Below are 6,416 nucleotides of genomic sequence, written 5' to 3'. Positions count from 1 at the left end.
GACCTGGTTCGTCTCGTTGGGCTTCTGATTGAATTTGCTGATTGCATTTGGGACTCCTCTCGATTCTTTGTAAGAAGTTCTATAAGTTCACCATTGTCCACATCACTGCTTTTCTTCGGAATCCCTTGCTGACTTTGATTGGACACTATCAAAAAGTCTTTTTCATTACTAAAAGTTTTCTTTTCCTCCTCCTTTGGTATCTTTAATTTTGTGTCTTTAACGTTTTTCTTTATCGGCTTTTTCTCATCACGTTGAAAAAGAACACTACGTCTGGTACATCGACTCAAAAGACCTTTATAAATTGCGGATATACTTTTGTCAAGACAAGAAATGGAAATATGTAGCGGTTCTTGCTGAACCTGGATCGTTACTGATGTTGCCATTATGGATTCTAAATTTGCTCGACATATGTGAGGTATGTTCATCTTCATATATATATACATACAACAGAAATTTACCTAAGTTTGAACCAAATTTCATCCAAATTACCCGCTAAACGTTCAGCTAAAGTTGAAAATGATTTTGACCTAGAAATATACCATAAACCTTCAGAGCAAAAGTACATTGGCTTTATATAGCATCACAAAGAGTACACTTACATATATTAATTAGGAAGGTTAGTGTTCCAATGAATGTAGAAAATATAAGACCTGTTGTTTCTTTAAATAATGGTGGACAATTCACTTTCTATGAATGCTACATGAGTGTACAAAAATGATGGCCTTAATAGTATGAAAGGTTTTACAAACTAAATCTACACAAAGTATACAAGTATTTTTTGTATGAAAATAGATTCATTTCAAATTCTTGCAACTTGCATTTAGTCATTATATCTAAAATTGATATTCTCAATAAATGAAAATGTATTTTAAAAAAGAATTCATCCCTTTTTTATGACGCCACCTGAATCCAAGGGCGCTGCACAAAATTGCACTATCTGGGCACGCTTTGTATAATAATTAGAAAAATCATGACCCGCTTTCCTTGAGAAGAACTTAAGAACTTCTTCCCTATATAGATATTCCCATATAAAACTTTGAATGAAATATGAAGATAACGAACATTATTCAATCTCAAAAATAATCCAAATTGTGAGCAAAGAAAACCCACGTACCTATAAAAATATTGCAAGTTGGATCAGGTGCAAGCCTAAGGGATCGAGGAGTTCGCATCCCCTGTCGACTGGTCACACCCGTCGTGTGCTCTTTGTCATGATCGGGTAAATGGAAATATCCGAAGAAAATTCAGTTCAATTCAAAACAACATCAACATTCGACTTTTCGATAGATTGTATTTTCTAACAAGGTCTTTGTATCGACCATAGAATTTGCGAAATGATGGCCTCAATGAAACTGTTGATATCCTTGTATCATCAACTTACTTGACAATAGCTTGTCTGGTTTTAGAAAATGTTTGTATGTTCTTGCGAATGAATCAACTGGGAGGCATAAATCCCATACATGTATGCCATGATAATGGCATATTGCTACATAAGGAAAGTTGACTCGAAAAATTGAATTCATCACCTTTTTGAAATTGAGTTGTTAATTGCCATATATGTCTTTTTCGAGTAAACATCTTAATAGGCAACATTGTGTAAGCAGATACGTACGTCTCTGTGGGATCTTTTATTTGAGTTCGATGGGATATATAGATTCTACGTATGAAAATTAATATTCTCAATAGATAAAACGCGTAAATATATCTAAATGTTAAACTGAGGCTAAGCTACACGTACCTCGTCTTTTCTTCTTTGAATGTAGAAGTTTTTGAATAAACTTTGCTTCATAAAAATACAAAATCAGGAATGTTAATAACGGCGGCTCAATAAGTATACCATTGGAATTCCAACGGATTGTTAAACATCCGGTCTCCAAAGATTACATAGGTATTGTTAATAAGGAACTCGAGCATTATTTTAATAATTATCAATTTCCGAGCACTTGTTTGTAGAATCAGAATGTTTAAACAAAATAAGTTTACAGATAACTACTGACACGGTCTGTAAATTAACGTGTTTCATTTTTATTGAAGAAATTTGTCTTTGAAGTCAAAAAGCCTAGTCTTTAATTTATCGGGGAAATGGTTGTGTAAGGTGTTGAAAAGAGGTACATTTTAGTGCAATTTATTTAGGTAACATGTTTCCTGATTTTCTATAAAAAAAAAATTAAAGCTAATTTTCTAAAAAAAAAAATCTGAAGCTTAAAGTATCCACATCTGATTGACAAAACTTTTCGAATATGTTGTTGTTGACAGATGCTTTTTCAATAAAAATGGAACTCGTAAATCTACTTACCTTGTCATTGGTCATTTGCAAAATTATTTTGTTAAAAAACATTCTGATTGTACACACAAGTACTCTGAAGTTGACATCAAAAAGATGCTTGAGTTTCTAATTGACAATATCTATGTGGTTTTTGGAGACCAGGTCTTCCAACAATCTATTGGAATTCCCACGGGTACCAATTGTGCCCCGTTATTAGCAGACCTTATTTTGTATTCATATGAAGCAGAATTTGTCCAAAATCTTGTACGTGAAAAAAAGAAAACACTTGCTGTGGCCTTCAACTCGACATTTAGATATATCGACGACGTATTGTCAATTAACAATGGCTATTTCCATTCTTATGTCGATACGATATATCCTTGTGAGCTTGAGATAAAAGATACCACAGAGTCTGACACATCTGTTTCATATTTGGATATTTTACTTGAAAAAGACTTTAATGGTAATCTTACAACCAAGCCTTATGATAAACGTGATGACTTTAATTACTTAAGCAGAAATATACCTTCATCACCTGCATACAGGGTTAATATCTCTCAGTTGATTCGATACGCAAGAGCATGTCCTACGTATGTACAATTTCTAAAACGAGGTAAATTATTGACAAACAAGTTGATGAAACAAGAATATCAACAGTCTCGTTTAAAGTCATCATTTCGTAAGTTCTATGGTCGATACAATGACCTTGTCAGCAAATACAATTTATCATTGAGTCAAATGCTGACTGACGCGTTTTTCATACTAATTGTTAGGCCATTATTTACACACTGAATTGTGAACGAATTTTTCCGTTATTTCCCGATTATGACAAGGAGCACACGGCGGGAGTGACCGATCGGCAGGAGATGCTGACTCCTCCATGACATCTGATCCCACCTCTGATGTTTTGTAGGAGCTTGTTTGCTCTGCTCCTATTTTGTAGTGTTTAATGGACTTTTGAGCATGAATACTGTTCGTTATCTCCATATATTTCATGTAAGGAGATAACGAACAGTATTCAAGCCTAGAAGTCCATTAAACAATACAAATTTTGGAGCAGAGCAAACAAGGACCTCTAAAACATCAGAGGTGGGATCAGGTTTCATGGAGGAGTGAGCATCCCTGCCGACCGATCACAGCCGCCGTGTGCTCCTTGTCGTGACCGGAAAAAATCTGTTGACATTTCAGCGTGTAAATAATGGCCTAACAATTAGTATGAAAAACGTCAGTCAGCAGGTGACTTAATGATGAATTGTATTTGCTGACAAGGTCATTGTATCGACCAGAGAACTTACGAAATGATGACTTTAAACGAGAAAACAAATACATGCAATTGGAGTTAAAAGCATATACAGTGATATCATGTGTGATTCATAAGGAAGTAAAGTTAACGAATCAGGTATGCTCCAGGTATTTCATCATTTTTTTTTCATATAATAAAGACAGGCAGTGTTTCAATTCCCAATCAGCCTTTTATCTGTTGTTCATTACAACAAAAATGCAAAAGTTTAACATTACGCCGCATGCGTTGAATTAAAATTTTGTCTAAATCGAGAGCTTGTGCTCTACAGTACTTGGATAAAGCTGCTAGAACCGTGTTGTAAACATGAATTTATGAAAATTCTTCGATCGTATGTACAAAATATAAAAGCTTGGAAAGGATTCATGCGGAAGTGTGGAAAATGTATATCTATGACAGGAGATTAGGATTTTAGGAGTACCTTTCATGGCCCAGATATGTTTTTACATAATTATTTTTTAACAACAAAAATGAATTATCCTTGGGGTGTTGAACTTTCCACTTTTCATTAAGGCATATTTTTTCTATTTATAGACTTTACAGTTGACGTTGTAGAGCAGTGCTGTACTTTGACTTAAGTCTTGATGACGTCTATGCAATAGATAATGATAGTATATGTTACCTCCATGGCTTTTCATATTTATCAATGTCCCTTTTTACAAAATAGTGTGAATTTGCTGATTAATGATCTAAATGCTGCCTTAACATACCTGCGCATGCATGTCTCTCACACTATTATCCTCGAGAAAATAAACTACTTTCTATAGCTTTCTTATTGACTGTCTACAAAAATATATCGGTTTCCTCAATCTCGTAGACGGCGAGGCGAAATTTTTCTGCAGACAGTTAGTAGAAAACCGAATAAGTTAACAATGCAACCATTTTTGGTTTATCATGTGTCCTACACTGAGTAAGTCAACTGACATAATCAATTATTATTGAAATGAAACATCTAGACTTCAGTATTCAACCATTTTATTGAATTAAAATAAAACATCAAGACATACAAAAAAAAAAAATAGAAAATCACAGATTCTCTTAAAGTATATGGCAACTGCAGAATTTCCTTAACTACAGAACCCATTCATATGTACATTAGTTAGCAACTCTTAAGCATCAAAAAACGCCATACCGCCTTCAATCAGAAATCAGGCTTCCATCTCCTTGAATGGTTTAATTTGCAGCAGACAAGCGGGCAATGTTCTTTTGATAAGCGACAAGAAAATGTCCCTCTGCCTTCAAACCAGCTCCTGAACTGCTAGAGAGACATGCAACGTCCACCGACATTGTACGCCGGTATAGTTTTTTAGAAGAGTTAAGAGAGTGTTGTCGATTCTTTTTAAGCAGTTCTATTAGTTCACCATTGTCCACTTCACTGCTTTTCTTATGAACCCCTCTGTGTTTTCCATTACCATTTAAGTTGTCATGAACTCCCTCTGCGGAAAAGGTTTCCTTATTTATATCGTCCTTTAGTTCGAGTTTTGTATTTACAGCAGTGTTTCGAGATTGTGAAACCGTTTTGTTCTCCTTGATCGGATCGAACACTCCCAAAAACATGGATCGTCCACAGGAGTTTGAGCTTCTTATCAATCTTCTAGAAATGGCAGATATACTTCTGTCTAAACAAGACTTAGAGATGAGAAGTGGTTCTTGAATCGGCCTCATGGCTGTTGTGGTCATATCAAATGAATTATAAAGTGGTGATCTTCTATTCTTTATATATATATTGGGAAAAGTGTTTACCTAGCAATTGCTCCAGATCTCATGTAAATTACCCGCTAAATACATTATTGTTGAAAATTATTTTGATAGGTTTATTTTTTTTCTGAAAATATAGCTCGAGATATTAACCCAAATAAACATTGTACTTTAAAGAAGAAAGAAATTATCCCACGTAGTTGTCTCTAGATTTTATAGACCGAAATTATTTTTTCTTCGACATGTATCATATAACTGTAAAGTTATGCAAAATAAAAAATAATAAATGATCCGGGGCATCCTACTTTGAATTTGTAACATAAAAATCAATAAAAATGGACATTGTACTCTAGAATACATTTTAGGAGAAGACGTTTTGTTGCCCTTCTTTCTCATTACAAACATTCATAACTTTTTTGCAGAAAACATCAACGTCATTTTCTTTTTTTATAAGTTTTGATGCAGCTTCCGGAAAAAAAAAGTTCAACCACAAGTATCTGAAATGATACACATGCTTCTCCTAAAACACGATGAGATAAGAATAATCAAAGTACTGAAGGTACTGATGGGAGTTGATTTTAAGGACTATTTCAAATAAAATTTTATGTTTTTGACCTTGTTTACAGCTTTTCAAATTATTTACAACATTATTGCTTCTTAAATTGGTATGCGAATATCAAAAGACTTTAAAAAAAAAAAAGTCACGATTCTAAGGAGTCAAAAAAGTAAGGCTTGTTTTGATTTTACCATAACTTTTGAATGATATGCAAAAACGTGTAAGACTTCTTCATTGCTCAAAATTTTCAGTAATTTAGGGTATTTTCCTTACCAAAAATTTGTTTAAAAGTGCCAGAGCGACTTTTTTTCGTCAGAATGTGATTCAAGTTGTTGATTCCGCTCCTATATATATATAACCTTTGAATAAATGATTTTTAAGTGTACGTTTGAATTTACACATAGAGAAATGGTGTACGTTTTGCTAATTTGCATAGGCGCCATATTGTTTTCAATTTGGCAGATTTTTGTTCATTGCATTGTAAAAGAAAAACTAAAGTATAGATTAAAAAATATCAATTCGGAATAATTTCTTCCTCATGTGATTCTATCTTTTATTGTGTCCTGTATCGGAATGCAATCTTTCGTTTACAAAAT

The sequence above is a fragment of the Saccostrea echinata genome, unplaced genomic scaffold (assembly GCF_033153115.1).
Source record: "Saccostrea echinata isolate AGI-Se365-2 ecotype Australia unplaced genomic scaffold, CSIRO_AGI_Sech_v1 ptg000046l, whole genome shotgun sequence".
In the NCBI taxonomy this organism is placed as follows: Eukaryota; Metazoa; Mollusca; class Bivalvia; order Ostreida; family Ostreidae; genus Saccostrea; species Saccostrea echinata.
Note: the sequence above shows the minus strand (reverse complement) of the source record.